Below are 21827 nucleotides of genomic sequence, written 5' to 3' on the forward strand. Positions count from 1 at the left end.
TCTCTCTCTCTCTCTCTCTCTCTCTCTCTCTCTCTCTCTCTCTCTCTCCAGAGTTTCACTTACGGTGACCCAGGCTGGTCTTGAACTCACAAAGATCTGCCTGCTGCTGCTTCCTGAGCACACAGATTAAAGGTGTGCACCACCACATCTGGCTAGATATATCTCTTTTATCTTTTCTTAACATCAAACTGGTCCCTGTTCTATGAGGGTTTGCTCCTGCATTTCTTTCTGTGGGTATCACTAGGGATCAAACTCACGGCTTTCCACCTTCATAAACACTAAGCCAGCACTCTACCACTGACTTATATCCTGAACCTTTTCCATGTTTTATTTGAGATATGGTCTTGCTAATTGCCCACGTTGGCATTAAACATGCTTCATAGCTTAGGCAGGCCTTGAATTTGTGATCCCCTGCCTCAAGCCTCCCAAGCAGTGAAGATTAGAGCTTATTTAGCACTGGGGATTGAACCCAGGGCCTCATGAATTCTAGTCAAGTATTCTATCACTGAGCCAGCTCCCTGGCTTTTGTGTTTATTTTAACACTGCCTTCCAGGGAGATAATTTACATGCTTTATATTACAGTGATGACACAATAAAGTCTACTTACCTTAGATTGGGGAGCTGTCTCTACCCATTCTATGTTCTTTAAGACCAAGGAAAGATTATTTCCAAGTGAATGTCTTGACCATCTAGGTGGGGCTTTCTAGCAATGGGATTGTGGGGTTTTGGGTTCAAACAATTCCAAAGGCATAGTCCTCGACCATGGGGGTACACCATCTGAGCGGTGGCAAAGGGACTTGTCTACCATTCTGTACAGAATGTTCTTAGTTTCTTTATTGTGCTAAAATCCCATTTCCTTAGGAGCATAGCTACATAGATCTGGTCCTCGCTAGAGTGAAGCCTCAAGTTTATGGTGGAAAAAAATTGGCTGTCTTAAACTTGTACTATGTCTTGGCAGTTTGAGCATGGGCTTTAGAGACCTCATAGGAAGCTAGCTGCAGAGGTTCACAATGGCAGTGTGTAGCCTTGTCTCTTTGGGCCATTGGGTGGATCAAGAAGTGTTACTATTTTGGAGCAGCCTAGTATTCAGGGGTCAGCAGTGTTTGGCCTATGAACAATGTCACTAGTTGTTCCCACTGCCGGAGAAAATGTCACTCATATTAGCTCAGGCATTAAAATCAAAAGAAAAGAGATCTGTTGTAGCAAAATTAGACTCTTAGGTTGGATGTCTGTGCTCACATTCAGTTCCTATCTCCAGAGAGTCTTCAAAAGGCTACACCAGCAGCAGAGAGAAGGAAAGACTGCTCTAAGCTAATTGGGGAGAATTATCAGTGGGATTCTGTCAAGGGCTTGTCTTTTTGACTTCTGTAGCCTGAGATTCAAAGTTTTGTCTGTGAAGTTTCTCTTAGAAGAGAGTTGCACAAACAGTTGCAATGTTTTTTTTTTTTTGTTTTTTGTTTTTTGTTTTTGTTTTTTTTTTCTGACTGAGCTGAACCTCCTTGCGAGTATCTGTGTCACTACAAAGGGCATCCATCTCGAGGCTGTCATGGTGTTCTTGATACTTTTCGAATCTCACCAAAAAAGGCCTTCTTTAAGGGATGGTTATAAGAGTTATTCTTATCTTTACTTTGGAACTGTTGTTTGTTTGCTTGCGTGTGTATATGTGCCTGCATGTTCATGTATGTGCATGTACATGTGTGTTCCTTAGAGGCCATTGTTTTTTCCCCCTTTTTTCTTTTTATTAAACTCAAACCTTTTAGTTTAGTTATTATTATTTTTCTTATTATTTTATGTGCATAGGTATTTTGCCTCCATAAATATCTGTGCACCATGTGCATGTCCAGAGGCCAGAAGAGGATATTGGATCCCCTGGTCAAGAGTTACAGGCAGCTGTGAACTGCCTCGAGGTTGTGGAGTCTCAAACCTGGGTCCTCTGGAAGAGCAGTCAGTGCTCTTAACTGATGGGCCATCTTCGTAGCCCTTGGCTGTTTTTTGCGATAGGATTTCTCACTGGCCTGGAGCCACAATGACCTGCCTCCTCAAACTGTCTGTCTCCCAGGTGCTGAGATTATACATATACCATGCCTGGATTCCTCATGTTGTAGTGACCCCAACCATAAAATTATTCTTGTTGCTACTTCATAACTGTAATTTTGCTACTCTTATAAATCATAATGTAAGTATCTGTTATGCAGGATATTTGATATTCAGCCCCTGTGAAAGGGTTGGTTGACCCCCAAATGGGTTATGACCACAGGCTGAGAGCCACTGCTTTAATCCCAGTACTCAGAACACAGAGGTAGGCAGATCTCTCTGAGTTCCAGGCCAGCCAGGACAACATCATGAGACCATGTCACAACCACAGAAACGTCATGGGCTCGAGGCATCTAGCTCAGGTCTTCCTGCTTGTAAGGCACATACCTCACCAACTGCTTTGAAGTCACCTTTCTAGCTTTCAAGTTTATTTTGACACAGATCTGGTATTCATTTTTCTGTAGATGTTACTTACTTTCTTTCTTATTTATTTATTTATTTATTTATTTATTTATTATTTATTTATTCACTTCATATCCCACTCACTGCCCCCCTGCTAGTCACCCCCTCCCACAGTCTTTCCCCCTTCCCTCTTTCCCTTCTCCTTTGAGCTGCTAGAGGCTCCCCTGGGTATCCCCCCACCCTGGCACATCAAGTCTCTGTGAGGCTAGGCACATCCTCTCCCACTGAGACCAGACAAGGCAGCCCAGCTAGAAGAACATGTCCCACAGACAGGCAACAGCTTTTGGGATAGCTCTCATTCCAGTTGTTTAGGACCCACATGAAGACCAAGCTGCACTTCTCTGCATATGTACAGGAAGCCTAGGTCCAGCCTATGTATGTTCTTTGGTTGGTGGTTCAGACTCTGAGAGCCCCAAGGGTCCAGGCTAGTTGACTCTTGTTGGTCTTCCTGTAGAGTTCCTATCCCTTTTAGACCTGCAGTCCTTCCCCCTGTTCTTCCATAAGAATCCCCAAGCTCCATCCACTGTTTGGCGGTGGGTGTCTGCGTCCCTCTGAGTCAACTGCTGGGTGGAGCTTCAGAGATAACTTTCTTAGCCTGCCCTTTTGTTATTTCTGTCCCCACCATGCTTAATTGGTAGAGATTTTCTACCTTTGCATAAGAGACCTGTGATATCATAGAAAATTTGAGAGATTCAGGACTTAAGTAAGTGCAGTAGCACTAACCCTGAATGTGGATTTTGGCTGTCAAGTACTGAGGTTAATGTATAAGAAAGAGTGAGTGGCCAGCTTCTTCAAGGTCTCTCTAACTCAGGCCTTGGTCGCAGTACCAAAAACCAGGCTCTATAGTTGAGTTTCTTTGAGACTATTAATATTCAGACCTCGGCCATCCGTTTGTTACTCTGGGGGCTTTCCTGTGCCTTGTAGGCTTCTTAGTAGCATCCCTGGCCTCTTCCCATAGACTCCAGACACACTGATATGGCTGTCAAAACCACTTACAGACATTGCCAGTGTCCTCAGTTGAGAACCACTGCTCTGGGGAAATCCTGTCTGAACCTGCACCCTGGCTCTCCTGTTTACTGAGCGTATGTCTCCATTGCCTCCCAAGGTGAACGGTGGTAATATTGCCTGTCTCCTGTGGTAGGCTTGGGGACATGAGCTAATGTACCTGAGAACACATCAGCTGTGCAGAGCAGACCTAGCAGGACAGACCAGGATAACTTTAGCAGTCACCCTTGCTCGTAGTGCCCCTCACTCCTCGTACTGACATGGACTTGCCTTTCTCACTCATGCCCTCCTGGGATATCTTGGAGTGAATGTGTTTAAATCACAATGACATTTACTTCAGATCGCATGTCTTTGTTAATGAAATGCAGCTTTCCTTTCAGAGTTCCACAGTCATGCCAATTAATCAGCTCCCATGATAAACTCATCAAAAGAGAGCGTGGATTTTATGTGCAGCTACAGAAATGGCAATTCCAGTTAGTTAACAGGTCTTTAAGTGACAAGCTGGCTCCGTGGAATAGCAGAAAGGCCCAGAAATGACTGTAAGCAAGACGGTAATGCCAGTGTGCGGGAGATAGAAATCAGGGATGCGAAGCCCGAGGATTTATTTGATCCATTAACTTGATAGTTTGTTCATTTGTTGGAATCCACCGTCCTATTGGACTGTGGGAAGGAGTTTGTAAAGGTAATCCTCATTTCCCAGGATGCATGTTACTTAGTGCCTGTTTTTTTTTTTTTTTCCTTTTCTCTATAACAGTGGATTTTGAGAAGCAGTGTTTGTGGCTAAAATTGAGAATGGGCCCCCTCTTGAGATAATTTGGGTGTGTGAGCAGACCCAGCAGAGGATGGCATTGGCACACTCTACCTTTGGCCCTAGGGATCCAGCACTGGGTGGACCTGGGGATGTGGTTTGGAAAAGGGAGATGGGAGCTCTGTTCTGGGATGCTGATGTTGGAGGGCAGCCAGACTCAACATGGACTACTCAGCTGAGCTCAGTTTATCCCTCAGTCAGGGTAAGAGAGTGGCTGTGAGTGTGGGTACCAGACTTGGAATAGTTAAGTTGCTGGAGAAGGCTGTTGAACCTTCCTATGCCTTGCTTTCCTCATGTACAATGTCATGCTGGTAAGACAGCCTGCCTCATGGCTTTGTTGTGAAATGTGTTTTAATCCATGTAGCCCAGTGGCTGGAACATATATGCTTGATGGTTGTTAGTTATGACGATATTGTTATTATACATTTAGTTGTGTCTGTGAGTCTGGCATTGTACGGGGGGTAGGATGAAGAATTCACTCCAGTCCGGTACGATATTTCTTGTGCTTACCAAGTGTCTACTGTCTGGAGATTAGAATTAGATTAGATTAGTATTTCCACTGTATCAAAGGCCATGAGGCCACAGAGCCAGAGAAACCTTTTGAGAGGTGGCAGCCCAAACATGAATAGAAGTTGTTCCAGGAACTGAGCCTTAACAACCACAAAAGATTAGACCCGAGATACAGGTAACACTTGTCACTTGTTGCATCCCCCCAGTAAGCCGACATTTATAAACTTGGAAGTGGACAGGCAGGAGGACCAAGGAGAAATGTCTTGGCCACTTTGGTTTAGTGAGCTCATCTTTTAGATAGTATCCATGCCTTTGAGCATGTTTTGTGTCAGGCTTTGCAGCATTGGAGCTGACAAGGCCTAGAACCTAGCGGTGCCTGGTACCCAGCACAAAGCACATAGTCTAGAACCGTTTGGTCACTTATGTTCCACAGAGTCTCTCTTTGTTTCAAGAAACCACTTTATGGGTTTTAATGGGGCTTTCCTTCATGAAAAGGGTTAGCAAGATGGAATACCAGAGGATTGCCTTGGTGTTTCTTCTCATTGGCAAAGACTTATTGGCTGTGTTTTTAAAACATTTTCCGGTCGGTTCCAGCTCTCCTCCTAAGACTGTGTGCAGAGATGTAATGAGGTATTTATGCACACCAGTTAATTTTTTCTTTAAAGTAAAAGGTTATGTGACTATTTTCTTTTTTCCTTCCTTTCCTTCCTTTCCTCCCTCCCTCCTTCCCTCCCTCCCTCCCTCCTTCCTTCTTTTCTTCCTTCTTTCCTTCCTTCCTCGCTTCCTCCCTTTCCTTCCTTCTTCTTTCTTTGTTTCTTTGTAGAGAAAGTACATACAATAATCTAGACTCATCTTCTTTACACCACAGGGAAACAAAGAGGGATGCCGGCATTAATTTAGCTTTGAAAAGTTATTAAACTTGAAACCAAGTACCAGGAAGTGTCTCTCCTTGGAAGCATCACACATGGGAAGCCCATTTATTTCTCTAATTATTTAGCAGGAAGCAAGGACCATACACGTGTTTTGGGTGGAAGGTTGGCAGAGTCACATTTATAACAACTTTCAGGTTTGTAATTAATTTTCCTCCAGGTACTGGGAAGAACACATATAAGAAAAAGTAGCGAGTTTTCAAAAGAGAAAGAACATTATAACTTTGTCATAATAAATCATGGCCAAATGATTTCTTTTCACAAGGCAAGTTGTCCATTGACCCACCACACTTATCCAGTAGGGATTCCATCTGAAAAGAGAGGTCAGTGTTTTTATAACTGGTTTGTCAGAACTTCAGTTTTCCTGGTCTTGGCACCAAGGAAGTGCTCACAATGCTCAGAGCAGTTGTGTTGGTGAATGCAAATGACCAGCATGGTTAAAAGACCATCTATTCTTCTTGGTTTTTTTTGGGGGGGGGGGGGGGCTGTGTGTCACTACAGATCTCTTGAAGTTTAACAGTGTGACTCATGGCTTAGAGAATGCTCTGGTAAATGGGAGGCCATGGCTTTGCCTGGTGGCTGACTATATACGGAGATTGAGACCTGGAGGCTGGAGGGCCTCAGGATCACGTGCAAGCTGACGGGGTCAGGGTTGGAACAAGGAAAGGTCATCATTCAGAAACCTCCCTACTACTTACTGGTGACGCAGGGACGATCACAGGGACCTTGTAAGGCTATCATTTGATAATGTTCTTCAAAACCAAGCATGCCAGGTAGGCAGAAGGTGGGAAAATGACTAGAGGCAGGAGAAGACTCCCTCGAGGGCAGAGAGAAGGACTTATTGATTATAAAGAAAGTGAAGGTTACCAGGCCTTGGTAATTCTAGTAACTCTGGCTATTGAGACTGGAGGATTCCTAGCTTAAGGCCATCCTTGACAACCTAGTGAGATTCCATCTCAAAATAATTTTAAAAAGGTGGGAGTCTGAGCATGCAGCTTAGTGGTGGAGTACTTGCCATGTATGAGGGAAGCCTTGGCATTTCATCCCTAGCTCCTGGGAGTGGGGTGGGGTCTCCACTACTGTTGAAAGGAGGGGGATAAAAAGGCAGAATCTTAGTCTCACTGTTTGAGATCCTGTAGGAGTTAAATTGTAGGATTAGTTGATGACTATTTAGGATGATTTCGTATTTTCTAGCCACACTGGAATCTTGGAATAATGCAATCAGATTTCACTTCTTCCCACATTCTGTAGAGCAGTCCTGAGGTCCCAAGCAAGGCTGGCCTGGATGGTTTGCCTGAGCCTCCCTTGGCCTGCTCTCTCCTAGAGGTATGTGTGCCACATCCTATCAGACTTTACACATTATGTTTCTTTCCTTTTGACTGTTCAGTACGAGACCACAGTGTGCTTACCTCAGGGTATCTCCTACAATGTCGGTCTTTGGGAACACTAACTCTTCGGAGCATCTTGAGGCTTTCATTAGAGGCACACAATATGAGCGAACTTGACTGTTGGTATTGCTCTCAGTGAGATCTTACAAGGTTGGGGCAAAGGCCTAGGCAATCTTGATCTTGCTGTATCTTCAGCATCTGGCCTTGCCTATCAGGTACTCTATGGGTGAGTGATGAGCAGGTAGAGGTGGAGGGAAAGATGGCACTGGATCAGTGCAGTTGGCCTTTAAAAGCATATCATGGTCCCCCTCCTAGGAAACTTGGCATGCTGTGGGAGGCATCCTACTTGGTCATTCTCATAAAGCTTTCAAAGAGAAGGAATTAGATGATACCATCTTTCATCTTTGGAGTCGGGCTCACACAGGAGCTTTGTGAAGGCACACAGGCTGAAGAAAAAAATGAATTGGGCACAAATGGGGGTGACTTATCTCATTTTGATGCACACCACAAGGATGAGGGTATAGGAAAATGAACTTAAGAACCCCAGATAGCATTTATTTTGCCTCCTTTCTTGAAAAATCTCTGGACGGTCTTCTGTGATCTAGGTATGTTCTAGAAGCTGGAAATAATATTATGGAACAAATACCTACCCCAAGACACACACAACACACCCCCAACATGAAAAAAAGTTAAAAGTGAGCTTTATAATCAGAAAAAAAAACTGGAAATATGAATCATATGATGTATCTAGAATATAATCCTTATAATTTAATAATAAGAAGACAAACAGCTCAATTTAGAAGTGGCAAAAGATATGAACAGTTTTTTTTTTCCTGATCAAAGTAGCTGTGCAAATGCAGTAAATAGATGAAAAGGTGCTCAGCCTCGTTAGTCACCAGGGAGATGCAAATCAAAACCACAGTGAGGTACCACTTTGTACCTACCGGGAGAGCTTCGATCAAAAAGTCAGGCAATAGCAAGGATGTGGAGAAAAGAAACCCCAGACCCCGCCGGCGGAAATGTCATATGGTGTCGCTGCTTTGGCGAAGAGTGTGAGAGTTCTCTAAAGGCACATGGATTTGATGTAACCCCACCATCTACTCTTAGGTACACAATCAAGAGAAATGTTAGCACGTATCAGCACAGAGCTGGGAGTGGTCCTAGAAACGTTTGTAGCAGGGAAAGAGCAGAGATGGACTGGAGGGAGGGCTCCCTGTTTAAGAGCACATACTGTTCTTGCAGAGGTGCCAAGTTTGATTCCCAACACCCATGCTGGTGGCCCACAACAACTTGTAAATCCTGCTCTAGGGGAACCTGTTGTCTCCTTTGCCACCTGAATTCATGTGCATATATCTACACATACACACACACACTTATACATACTTGAGTAAACATTAAAAAATAAATATTTAGGAAAAGTAGAAATAATATGAATGCCCATCAACAATTGAAGGATTAAGAAAAGGGGCCTATCCACATAGGGGAGTATCATTTTCCCATGAAAGTCATGAAATGAATTAAACACTGACACACACACTAAGCCACAGATAAGCTCTGAGAACATTAAGTCAAAGAACAAGACCTGAATTTGTTCATTAAAAAATCTTCTTAATAGGCATTTGTATATATTACATATTTTAATATATGTATGGCCTAGAGGTTGAGTATAGAAGCCAGGAGTAAATGTGATTAGCATGTAATTTAGGGACGATTAAAACATTCTTAGATTAACTATGGTGACCATCAAGTAACTTCATGAAAATATTGAAAGCCGTTGAGTTTTAGCCTTCATGATTAGGTGAATTGTATAGTTGTGAGTTCTATTTTAATAAAACATTTTTATTTATTCAAAATCATTTGTTGTTGTGGGGGGGTCTTTTTTTGAGTCTTACTCTATAGCTCTAGTTGGTCTGGAACCCATAATGCCACCCAGGATGGCCTTGAACACACAGAAATCCTCCTGCCTCAGCCTCAAGAGTGCTAGGAGTGTGCCATTGTGCCAAGCTTCTGTTTATATACTTGAATAAAAAGCACTAGGATGGGCTCATGTCCTTGTGAAAATATAATCTCGTTCAGGAGATGGTATTTATCAACAGTTACATCAAAGGCTCTATCAGTTAGTTATAAACTATGGTCAGCTGTGTGAAGGGAAGGACATGACACAGGAGAATGGCAGGTGTCACTGGGGGATGGAGAAGAGGTGTGGCTAATACACTCAGTGATTCTAACAGACCTCTAAATAGCAGTGGCTTGCAAAGGGAAAGGTCCTGCTCTTGCTGACGTGAAGAAATACAGTTTGAAAGATCGTATAGTACAGTGCCCTGCCCTACTGTGGGTGCGCATGGCCCACATTGTGTGGCTTGGGAGCAGTTGCACTGTGTTCTCTGTCTCCATGTAGAACTGGGTCACTCTAGGAAATGGGCTTTTTGTGCCAGGAGTGTGTGTGTACCCTGGGGGTTCTGTGAACACAGAAGAGATACAGGGTGATCGTTCAGTCATCTCTGCTATTAATGGTCTTGCTGAGGAGGTGATTCGGTGGGTGAGAGCCTCAGGAGGAATGGGCACCGAGGACAGTTTTCCAGGCCAGGGGTACATGTGTGAGGGTACAGTTGAGACAGGAAAGACCATCTGTCATGTTACTGATTGCTTCTGAGAAAATCTTGCTATGTACTTTAGGCTGCCCTTGTACTCACAGTCCTGATGCAGCCTCTTCTGTGCTGGGATTACGGGAGGCCTCAAACTGATGTTCCTCCTGCTGCAGGCACGTGAGTGTTGAGATTATAGGCCTGCACCACATGCCCAGTGTGTTTAATGATTACTTATGAACTTGCCTATCTTGTGTCCCAGATCCTTATGTATCAAGAGTGTCCAGTTTGTGCAGGCAGTGCCTCTGGATTTATCAGGGATTTCTCTTGTGTCTTTACAGGGCTGGCAGGATCTGGCCTGCGAGGAAGGACCATGACTCATCTGGAGAGTCTATGTGTATCCTCAGCTCTGAGAACTGAATTCCATGGGTTATATCAATGTCAGACCTGTGAAGTTCAGTTCTTCAGCTGGGATAGCTCTGTCATCATGGACCTGAGGAACACTGGCTCAGACAAACTCTGAAGGCCTTCTTAGTCTGCCAAGGAACTTGAAGAGTGGAGAGAGTGGGGTGAAAGGTGGAACTGGTGGCCCTGTGGGGACCCATGTTGGATTGATGTGTATTCTAGTTTCATTTCTGTTGCTCTGATAAAGTATCTTGACAAAAACAATTTAGGAGAAAAAGGGGTTATTTAGATTATAATTCCAGGTTATAGTCCATCATTATATGGAAGACAAAGTAGGAACTTGAAGCAGCTAGTCTCATCCATAGTCAAGAAGAAGAAGAGAGCTGGACATTGTGGCACACACCGTCACTCCCAGAATTTTGGAAGAAGAGGCAGGTAGCTCTCTGATAGGCCAGCCTGATCTATAGAGCAAGTTGCAGGCTAGCCAGAGCTATATAGTGAGATTGTCTCAACAAAGAAAAAGAAAAAAAAAGAAAAATTTAGAGGAAAAGAACTTCCTACATGCTTACCGGTACTTGACCCCTCTCTACACTTAAAGAGTCTAGGATCACCTGTATAGGGAATGATGCTGCCTACAGTGGGCTGAATCTTCCTATATCAATGAATATAATCACTATATCCACCCACAGATATACATAAGTCAGCCTGATCTAGATGATCCCTCACTAAGACTCTTTCCAGATGATCCCAGATTGTGTCAGGTTGACAGTGCTAAGCAATATAGTATGGAAATTCCTCCTCTGGTTGGGAAAAGCTTGGCATCCTAGAAACAGCCTCACTGAGTGGTTCTTGCGGCTGTGACTCTTGTTTACATTTACTGATGATTTAGGATGAGTCAGGAATGAAGGGGTCTAAGTGCAGTGCAGCTGTTATAGGAGACTCTTGGGAAACACCACTTTAATGAAGCTTGAGACACACAGCATTGCCAAGCAGGGAGTTCCCAGTCTCTTTATGGGACCAGATGGAATTAATTGTATGTGACAATTATCCTTTAGCATGGTCGGCTGAGGTATCTGGCTGCTTTTTCAAATATGTAGCAAAGAAGGGTAAAGAACATATGGTTCTTATGGCCCTGTATCCCTTTATTTGGACCTATGCTTTCTTGTCTACTTTAAGCAAACAAGGGGTAGAGTATCCTTTTGCATCCCCGTATAAGACAAAAGAAGTTGTAATTAGACTCCACTGTAACTGCCAGTTTCTCCCAGGAATGAGGATTAGGAAGCCTTAGAAAGTCTATTTGTACACTAAATGTTGGGGCTCAGGTCTTTGTAGAAAGGCAATAGAGACCTTTGTTGCTAAGCGTGTTGGGTCTGTTCTGAGAGTTGGGCTTGATCTGCTGATGCTGATTTCTGCTGGAAGTAGTACCTGGACTTTAGTAAGCTTTTGACTTGGTGGGGAATTAGGAATGTGTCCTGTCTTTTGGGAACTCCTCTTTGACTCATCACTATGTCTTGATGTCCTGGGATTTCCTTCTCACTCTTGTCTCTTCATGAAAAGAGAGGAAGGCAGCATGAGGTGGGGGACCCTACAGCACATACATGCTCAGTCTTTCTTCCCAGGAACATAGGTGTTTACTGTGTACCAGCTCCTAAATTCAGGGCTTTGCCTGTGTGATCTCAGTGAATCTTACTAAGCCTCATCTCCATAATGTAGACACATCAACAAAAGGATTTTTTTCTGTTGCTATGATAAAATAGCCTGGCAAAAATCATGGTTGATTTTGGCTCACAGTTCAAGTGAGGAAGTTATAGCATCAGAAGCTCGAGCTGCTGATCACATGACATCTGCAGACAAGAACTGAAGAGCAGCAGATGCTCACAGCTCACTTTCTCCTTTGCATGGCAGTCCAGGACGCCACCTAGGGGAGGGTGCCACCCTCCTTTATGGTGGCCCTTCTCACCTAAATTAACTTAATCAAGATAATCCCTCACAGACATCCTCCATGGGTAACTTAATCTAAATAACCACTCATAGGGATAGCTGGAGATATATCTCCTAGACAATTTCAGATCTTGTCGAGTTGATGCCAAAAAGGTTGTCAAATTACAAAAATCTGAACCATGCCGGGCAGTGGTGGTGCATGCCTTTAATCCCAGCACTTGGGAGGCAGAGGCAGGCGGATTTCTGAGTTCGAGGCCAGCCTGGCCTTCAGAGTGAGTTCCAGGACAGCCAGGGTTACACAGAGAAATCCTGTCTCGAAAAACCAAAAAAAAAAAAAAATCTGGACCAGACTCAATGGGAACAATTCAGCCACAGTAGCCTGAGAAGCAAATCCATGCCTTGCTCAGCCATTATCAGAGAAGCTTCCTACTCCAGAAGTTGGGAACAAATATGGAGATCCAGAGTCAGACTGTATGCAGGGAGCGAGAGACCTCAGAACACTCAACCTTAAGAGGGATGTCTCCGCCAAATCCCTCCTCTCCAGCTCAGGGAACTTTGCAGGGAGCTTTGCAGAAGAGGAGGCTGAAAAGGTGCAGGAGGCAGAAGGGATGAAGGGTACCAAGGAATCAAGGCCTTCTAGACATAACAGGGCAAACATTCAATGGACTCACAGAGGGCATGGCAGCATGCCCAGGGGCTGCTCAGGTTCTGTACCAAATGGGACTCTAGAGCCAAGAGCAGAAGTAGACACATGGTCCCAATCCTAACCCAGAAGCTATCTCGAATAATAGCTATGCACAAATGCAAAGTCAGTTTCCTTTAAGGGAGTCTTAGGGGGAAACAAACCACTCTCGGTCCCCATGCCCAAGAGTAGATGGCCAACACAAAACAAATTCAACAGTATATTGGAGGCTCTTTGTCTTCTAATGTTAAGTCAGGGCTTTTCTGTTTGTTTGTTTAACCTTACAGGTCCTTTGTGTATATATTATGGCTTCTGGTTTTGTGTTTTTCTGGGCTTCCTGTGTGGGTGAATGAGTCTCTGCATCTGTGAGTTTTTTGTATTTTTTTTTCCTTTGGCTCTTTTTCTTGTTTGGTTGTTTTGTTTTATTCTGATTTTTTGTTTGTTTTTGACTTATTTTGTACTATTATCACTTCTTAGATGCCTGTTTGTTTTCTAGGTAGGGAGAGACAGAGGGGTGTGGAGCAGGATGGAAGGCAGGGCGGTGGGGAGGAACTGAGAAGGGTGGGGAGGGAAAGTATCACTAGAATATATTGCATTCTAAAGCTGAACCATGCTCTTTGGATGGAAGAGGGTTGCTTAGCGATCAATCCCTGGGCTCTACTGATTAAATCATGGCCTCTCAACCCCTCTCTGCCCGATTCTATCCTGTGCTTATCTGACCCTTAGCCAGTGACTTGTCCTAGAATCAGAACATTGGCAAATTTCAGCTGAGACCAGAGGTCAGTGTTGACATCCCAGGTTGCTAGGGAGGATTAGGATTTGTATCTGAAACTTCCAGGGCTCTAGGCTCAATACTTCTGTATGGCAGAAGAGAACCAGAGGTCTGCCTTTCTAACAAAGGATGATTTTTTTCAAAGTTGATTCTTCCTGAAGATAAACCATACACTAAGCTCTACCTGTGAGGAGTCAATGGTAATTTACTAAATAAAAGGATGCTTCAGGCTCAGAGTGTGGCTTAGCAGTTGCTTACCATAATAAGCAAGGTTCTTGGGTCTATTGCCAACTCTGCAGAAAGAAAAAAAAAATTGTTTTAGTAGAATGTGTGTAAAGAATTCATTAAGTAATCGACTGGCTAAGGAGTTTCGAGGTATTTGCTTTATCAAAACTTACTTCAGAGGGCTGGAGAGGTCTCAGTGGTTAAGAGCGATTCTTGGTCTTATAAGTTCAGTTCTTAGTACCCACCTCAGGGCGCTCAAAGCTGCTTGTGATATAGCTCTGGGGGATGCCAAGCCTTCTTCAGGACTCCATGGGTAACCTGTGCTCATGTGCTCAAACCTAACACACAACAGAAAGAGATTCATTGTGTGTAAGTGGAAAAAAATCAGGTTACCCCATAGGTCATATTCTGTTTGAATTGATGTGTGATTATAAATTATAGGCTATTATAAGTTGTAGGAGTAAGTGTATTGAAAGATGATTGTCAGTTTATTAACAGGGACTTTTTTTCTCTAGGGTAAGACTTGAGATTCATTTTTCTTTCTTTGTAATTCTCTTTATTGTTTGACCCTGACTCTGAGCATTTGCAATTAAAATAAATTATTGTAAAAGACTTAGTGCGCAATTGTACTGATTCCAGACGGCATTGGCAAGGAGAGATGACTGTAGAGGTGTTTATGGTATGTTGCTTGATGACAGAAGAATTAACAGGCAATGTGTACTATTTTTCTCGTGTGTGTGTGTGTGTGTGTGTGTGTGTGTGTGTGTATGAGCATATGGGGGCCTGTTGTTGATGCTGTGGATCTTCCTCCACCATCTCTACTTTATTTAGTGAGACGAGGTCTCCTGTTGAACTCAGAGATTGTCAGTTCTGCCTAGTGTCGGCAGCTTATCCCAGGGATCCATTTCTGCCTCCCCATTTAGGGATTGCAAGTGGTGGCTATACCTGTCCAGCTTTTTATATGGGTTCTGGGCATGTTAACATTGGGAGCTTCCCTCACACCTTATAGCAAGGGCTTTATCTACTGAGCCATCTCCTCGGTGCTGTTTTTTTTTTTCCTCCTAGAAGTTATGAATAGAGGCTGGAGAGATGGCTCATCAGTTAAGAGTACTTATTACTCTTATAGAGGACCCAAGTTCAGTTCATAGCACCCAGAGGGCAGCTCACAGCTTCCTGTAATTCAGCCCCAGGGGATCTGATGGCCTCCAATGGCTTTGTTGGGCACCTGCATATATGTACATACCCATGCCATACATGCATAAAATAAAAACAAGTCAATCTTTAACAAAAACGTTATATAGGGTGTAAATTTGTGTGTGTGTGTCCAGTGTATGGTAGCAAGTAATTTGTTTGCTTAATTATTATTTTTGCCTAACCAAAATAAAAACCAACCAACAAACCAACCAGCCAACCAACCAACCAACCAACCAACCAACCAACAGCATAGATGTGCTGCTTCCTGTGTGTATAGGTGGCTTTTCAACATGTATCTTGTACCAGCAGCATCACTGAATCTGGAAACTGGTTAGTAATGCACATCCTTAATCTTGCCCAGGTTCTACTGGAGAAAAAAGAAAGATCCATTGAAATAGAGCCAGGGTGGGGCTGAGCAATTCGATGGACCCAACCCATTGTGTGAGTCTCCTATTTGCAGCTGCCAATGTCAGTCAAAAGATACCCTTATTTGACAGAACTGAATTTTAGCTCACAGAGACCTGGAAGACTCTGGGCCCACACAAACATATGCAAAACCCATCTATCTCTGAGAACTGAAGAGCTGGGCCACAGAACTTCCAGACTGTTGCTGAGGGTTTCCACCAGGGGAGAGTCTATTCCAAGTTCGTTTGAGAAAATGTTCAAATTTGTTCCTTGTCAGTTTCACACATGTATTTAATTTACTCTTCATGAATTCTGTTTACTCTTCTTGCACTTTCTCTCACTCCCGTTATCCCCCTCTCTTCCCTACATGCCTCATTCATGTCTTTTAGCCTATGACTTGCTAATATAAGTCAGGACTGGGCCTGTATGGCCATGGGTTTGGAACTGTTCACTATAGCCTGATGGGTTCCCTGATAAACAGCTGAAGACAGTGAATGTCCCTCCCAAGAATCCAACAGTAGCCAATAGTGCATCATGGAGAAGGACTTATGAGCTCCTCCCTATTCTGTGATTGGCTGTTGACAGGTTCAGTCTTGTATAGGATGGGGCAATCGCCTTCAACTTCGTTGGTTCTCTAGATTCTTAAGATATAGTTTTCAGTATATTAATTCACCTGAAAAAGCTATTAATGAAGGCAAGTCCTAGGTCACTCCCCAGCCCAGGGACTCAGCCTCTCCAGGGATCGGTCATCTTAACCCCCACCCAGGATGGATTCCATCAAGCACTTTCTAGGACAGCACTGTATTCCTATGTTCCTTTCTGGTTTTTTTCCCCCTTTATTCCTGTGATCGATGGGATCTCTGAAGCAAATTCATCATTCTTGGCTCCTCAGGAAGAGCAGCTCAGATATAGCTAGAGACGAGTCTTGGGAATAATGATAATCATAATGGAAGTATTGATTAGCCATCTTCAGACAACAAGGAAGGTCGTGATTTATCAGTTCACGATGATGGGCTATTTGGGAAGTTGGACACATGGCCGTCTGAGTAGCCGGGGCTCTGCCAGGTTGCTGTGATCCAGTGGTTCTAGTGGATGATTCATCCAGCAGCCAACTCTTTACTGATCAGACAGGAAAATTCCCCTTTTGTAGATTTGTTTAACATGGAAACTCTCTTGTTTTCTTTTAGTATTTCAGGGAGGCCCATGTTGGGGTATCCATGTGGTTGGGGAGTCTAGAAAAAACACTCTGGGGTAGAAGTTAGGGAACCTGGCATCTTGTCTAGCTCCTCTTTACTCTTCTTCAAACTAAGCTGATATTTACGACTGGTTTTAGAAGGAAGTTCTGCCCCTGTCTCTTGGGGGAACCCTTCCAAATAGAAGTCAACTCTGCTTCTCTCTCTCTCTCAATCCAGAATATCTTATTTATTCATTGGCTTTTCACATATGTGTATAATGTACCTTGATAATATCTACCCCTGACTCTCCTCTCCAACTCCCCTTAGAGCTCCCAACAGGACCCCTCCCACCTTCAAGTTCTCCTTCAATTTTAATTACCTATTGAGGCCATTTGTTGTTCACATGTTGCATGGGGATGGGGCCAAGAATGAACAACCTGCCTGTAGCCACACCTGCAAAAATAAAAAATTATTTTCCTTCTCCCAGCAGCTGGCAACTATCAATAGCTCCTCAGCATGGAGTGAAGCCTCATGAGCCCCTTCTCCCATCCATGTTGAAATACTGCCTGGTTTTATCTTGTGCAAGTCTTGTGCAGGTGACCATAGCTCTGAGTTCATGAGTCCAACATCCAGGTCTTGTCTAGAAGGCAGCATTTCATAGCTCTCCTTCCATCCTCTGGTCCTTAACCCACCCCCTCCCCTTCCTTAATGCTCCCCGAGTCCTGGTGGGGTCTTACTCTCTCATTCTTGAGAAGATGTAAGCAACATGGCAATTTTCATTATAGGGTGTTTCACAGTTCCTCACTTGTCTTGAGAATATTTCCTTTTTCTAGATCTGCATTTGAAGTTCACATGGGACATGTCTGGTATGATGTTAATTTAACTGCCTGGTAGAATCCAGTGTCCTTTCAGGACCCTCCCTGAGGGGATTTGCATTTTATTGAAGCATTTTAATGAATATCAGTGTATTTTTGGAATGTAGCATTCACACCATGATGGAACAGGTCTTCTTCCTATGTTGATTTTAGATAGGAGAAGATGGAGTTTTCAACATGATTTTTCCTAGTGACATGAAGTTGAGTTTCAAAACATCAGTCAGCATGTAAAGTAGAAACAGTTAAATCTAAGTATTCATAGGAAGACAACTTTAGATGGTAGTCCTTGATTTTTTTACCTTGGGATTTTTTAAAAAAATAATTATTTATTTATTTTATGTATGTACACTGTAGCTGTCTTCAGGCACACCAGAAAATGGTATTGGATCCCATTGCAGATGGTTGTGAGCCACCATGTGGTTGCTGGGAATTGAACTCAGGACCTCAGTCTTAACTGCTGAGCCATCTCTCCAGCCCTTCTACCTTGTTTCAAGACAGGTTTTCTCTGTCACTGTGTTGACCAGGCTTGTGGGCCCTGAGCTTCCAGAAAGCCCTAGTCTCCAGTACCTATGTACCATGGCAACCATGTGGAGGTCAGAGTATAGGAGTTGGTTCTCTCCTTCCATTATGTGGGACCTTGTGACTGAACTCAGGTTGTCAGGCTTGGCAGCATGGGTCATTTGTGCCATCTTGACAGCACAACTGTGTTAGCTTTTAAGTAAGTTCTGGGGATTGGAACTCACTGTACCAGGCTTGTGTGATAAGCACTTTTACCCACTGACCCATCTTACCAACTCTTTCTGTTTATTGAGACTGTCTTAAAATGTAGCCCTGGTTGGTTTTGAACTTGTTATACCAAGGTGACTTTAAACTTGCAGTGATCCTTCTATATCAGCCTCCTGAGCTGATGGAATTATAGCGCTACTGTGCCACACCTGGTTATGTTTTTTTTTTTTAAACTGAACATACTTTTTGTATAGAAGTAATAAACATGTAAATATAAGTATCATGAGCATATTACAATTTTTTTGGAAATATGGCAGGGCATAAAAGAAAATACAATTATTAAAATTTAAAATTATAGACTGATTATGTGTTTTATTCCTGGAAATATGGCCAATTTAGAAAATCATGAAGAAAAATATATTCACAAACAGTACACAGATTACCATTTTAACTTCATCCTTTTTTCTTCACGGTAATTTATGTGTGCTTGCTCTGTTTTCTTTCATCTTTTTTTTTTAAAAAAGATTTATTTTATTTATGAGTACACCATTGCTCTCTTCAGACACACCAGAAGAGGGCATCATACCCCATTACAGACAAGCTGTGAGCTGCCGTGTGGTTGCTGGGAATTGAACTCAGGACCTCTGGAAGAGCAGCCCGTGCTCTTAAACGCTGAGCCATCTCTCCAGCCCACTCTGTTTTCATTTTTTAACATTTTATCACAAGCATATCCTTATATTATATGGCCCGCTTTTGCATTCTAAATGACCGTGTCTGTTATATGTGGAGGTGGAGTGGCTGTATATTTTAAATTGGGGCTTCTGACTTCCAATTTGTCTGTCTGTCTATCTATCTATCTATCTATCTATCAACTATCTATCATCTATCTGTGAAAGTCACAAACTCTGTATGTCCCTAGGCAATTTCACATATGTATATAGTATATACTACTCCTCTTTCTTCCCTCTCCTCAGGAGAATTAGAACAGCGTGGGATCTACTTAGTTGTTAATAGATGCTAGTGTTGAGGACATAGTACATGCCAAGCTGTTTTAAGACCCCCAATAGGTTCTCATGAGGGCTCCTACCTCCCACCACTTTTTTTAGGTTATTCTCGTGATGCAGACGAGGTCACAGAGGCACAGGCAGGAGAAGGGCTAGAGAACATTCCTTTGAGCAGTTCTCAGTTCTCATGCGAGAGACCTCTGTGTGCAGTGGATGATGGTTAACATAGAAACTCACAACTGGTCAAAGTGCAGAGACTGTGCTAGTGGAGTGCTCACCTGTAAATGGGACGTCTGCAAACACCCCTTTGCCTCAGAGACAATCTTATAAGACAGATCCAAAGATTGTAAGAGCCAGAGGTCGGGAAGATCAGAGCAAAATAGTCCCCTCTGGATGTGCACTCGTGAACTCGCAGCATCTATGTCTGCCTGCACAAAACTTTCATAAGGTCAAGCTAATTAACATCTCAGCATGGATAGGGGAGGACTCATGAGTTCCCACCAATAGCTGAGGAGCTATGGACTGTCAATAGCTGCTAGAGGAGGGAGAGTCAGTTCTCTTTAAAGTTGCAGCCTCTGGTAGGTAGATTGTGCTCTAGCAGGTGGCCCATGGAGTACATGGGCAAAGCAAACTGGACTTGTGGCTTATTAAAAAAAAAATAGGACATGAAATCAAGAGGAAGGATGGTGGTTGACAGTGGGTCAGAAAGGAGTTAGGAGAGGAGTGAGTGAATAGGACCCACATGTCTTATATGGATATATAAAATTCTCAAAGAATTAATAAAAATATTCTATTAAAAATAATGCATTCCAACTTGTACAGCCACTATTGAATTCAGTGAGGTAGTGCTTCTGAAAGCTAGGAATTGATCTACGTAAAGATCCAGCTATAGGACTTTTGGGCATATACCCAAAGGTCTCTACAGCCTACTACAGAGACAGTTGTTCATCTATGTTTGTCTCTGCTCCATCCATAACAGCCAGAAATTGGAAACAGCATAGATGTTTGTTAACAGATGAATGAAAAAAAAAATGGTACATTTATACAATGGAGTATTATTCAGCTCAAAAAAAAATCACAAAAACAAAAACACCACCACTACCACCAAACCTGAAATCATGAAATTTGTGGCTTTATTGGTGGAGCTAGAAAAAAAAATCATTCTGAATGAGGCAACCCCCGCCCCCCAGACCCCAAAAGACAAATATGATGTATACTTGCTAATATGTATATGTTACCTGTTAAGACTTTGATAAGCAGGCTTCAACTCATATGACTATAGAGGTTAGGTATAGAGTAAGGGATTGAGGGAAGGGGAAATAGACTATATAGTTATCGATAGACAGCGAGTGGGTGGGAGAATGGAATTAAAAGGAGGATTAAATAGAGAGGAGAAGGGAAGGAGGGGATAAGACAGGGAGTACAGGAAGGACATCTAATACCAAGGGCCATTTGAGGGGTCATATGGAAGCCTACTACAGTAGAAGCATCTTAAAATACATACATATATGAAAGAAATCTAAACAGAGTCAGGAAACAATGGGGAAGACAAAGCCCCAACTAGATATCTTTTGACATCAAATAAAACCTTCAGTTCCAGGAATAGGTTCCATCTAGTTGAGTGATTGGCTAAATGAGCACTATGGAAATCCCCAAACAATCCAGGTTATTGCCAGAGCTCTTGGTTGTTCTCCAGAAACTGACAGCAAGGCCTCCCTGCTGAAGACATCACTCTTGCAACTCACTGAATATGGAGAAATCAAACTGGTGCCTACCCAGAACCTTTACTCCTACTGACTAGTGTTTATGCTACCAGAAGGTACTCTGTATGAACACTACCAGAGGAGAAAGCTAAGCACAAATCCGGCTACAAACCCTTCCATCTACAATGGTGACCTGTGTATGGTCACAGTAGTGGCAGCAAAGATGAAAGTAACCACCCACTATCTTATTGGATTTAAGGTCTACTCCATGAGACAGAATCCATGCTTGACACTGCTGGGTAGCTAAGAACTGTAGCAATATTTTTTAATATATAAATCTTGGTGCCGGCACATTCTTGCTACCTGCCTCAATGCTTTACATTCTCGAATGAATAATTATATAAATACTGGCTGCATGTTTCTCAGTACCTGCCCCAATGTTCTGGGTTCTTGAATGAAACACGCACACACACACACACACACCCTTACTTTTTGATATGCTTTAATCGGCTCAATGGCTGGGCTACTTCCTAACCTCTATCGGTTAATCCACCCCACCCTCCCACCCCACTGATAATCCTGAGTTATTAGTTACTAAATCCTCCATTCTATCTTGGCTTATCTGGCCCCAGAGTGATGCCTAGCTGGCCCACACTCTCCAGCTTCTTTATATGCCAGCTATGCCTCCCTGTCCTCCACTCTCCTCAGGCATGGCGGCTTTCCTCTCCTCCTTCTCCCGGCATGGCAGATCTCCTCCTTTCTCTTCTTTCTCCCTGTCCCTAGCCTGGGAATCCTTAAAAGTCCTGTTTCTGTCTGCCCTGCCCAGTCATTGGCTTTCGACATCTTTATTTACCAATCAGAACCAACTGGGGGGCAGGGTCCCTCAGTGTCTTACTGGCAGACACTCATGCAAACAGGTTTTTGGGGAACATAATTAGCATACTCTGAGCACTCGTTCAGAATCGAACCAGGTTCTGCCCCTGTCCTGGGCTCTGCCTT

The sequence above is a fragment of the Grammomys surdaster genome, unplaced genomic scaffold, assembly GCF_004785775.1.
Source record: "Grammomys surdaster isolate TR1022 unplaced genomic scaffold, NIH_TR_1.0 313, whole genome shotgun sequence".
Taxonomy (NCBI): domain Eukaryota; kingdom Metazoa; phylum Chordata; class Mammalia; order Rodentia; family Muridae; genus Grammomys; species Grammomys surdaster.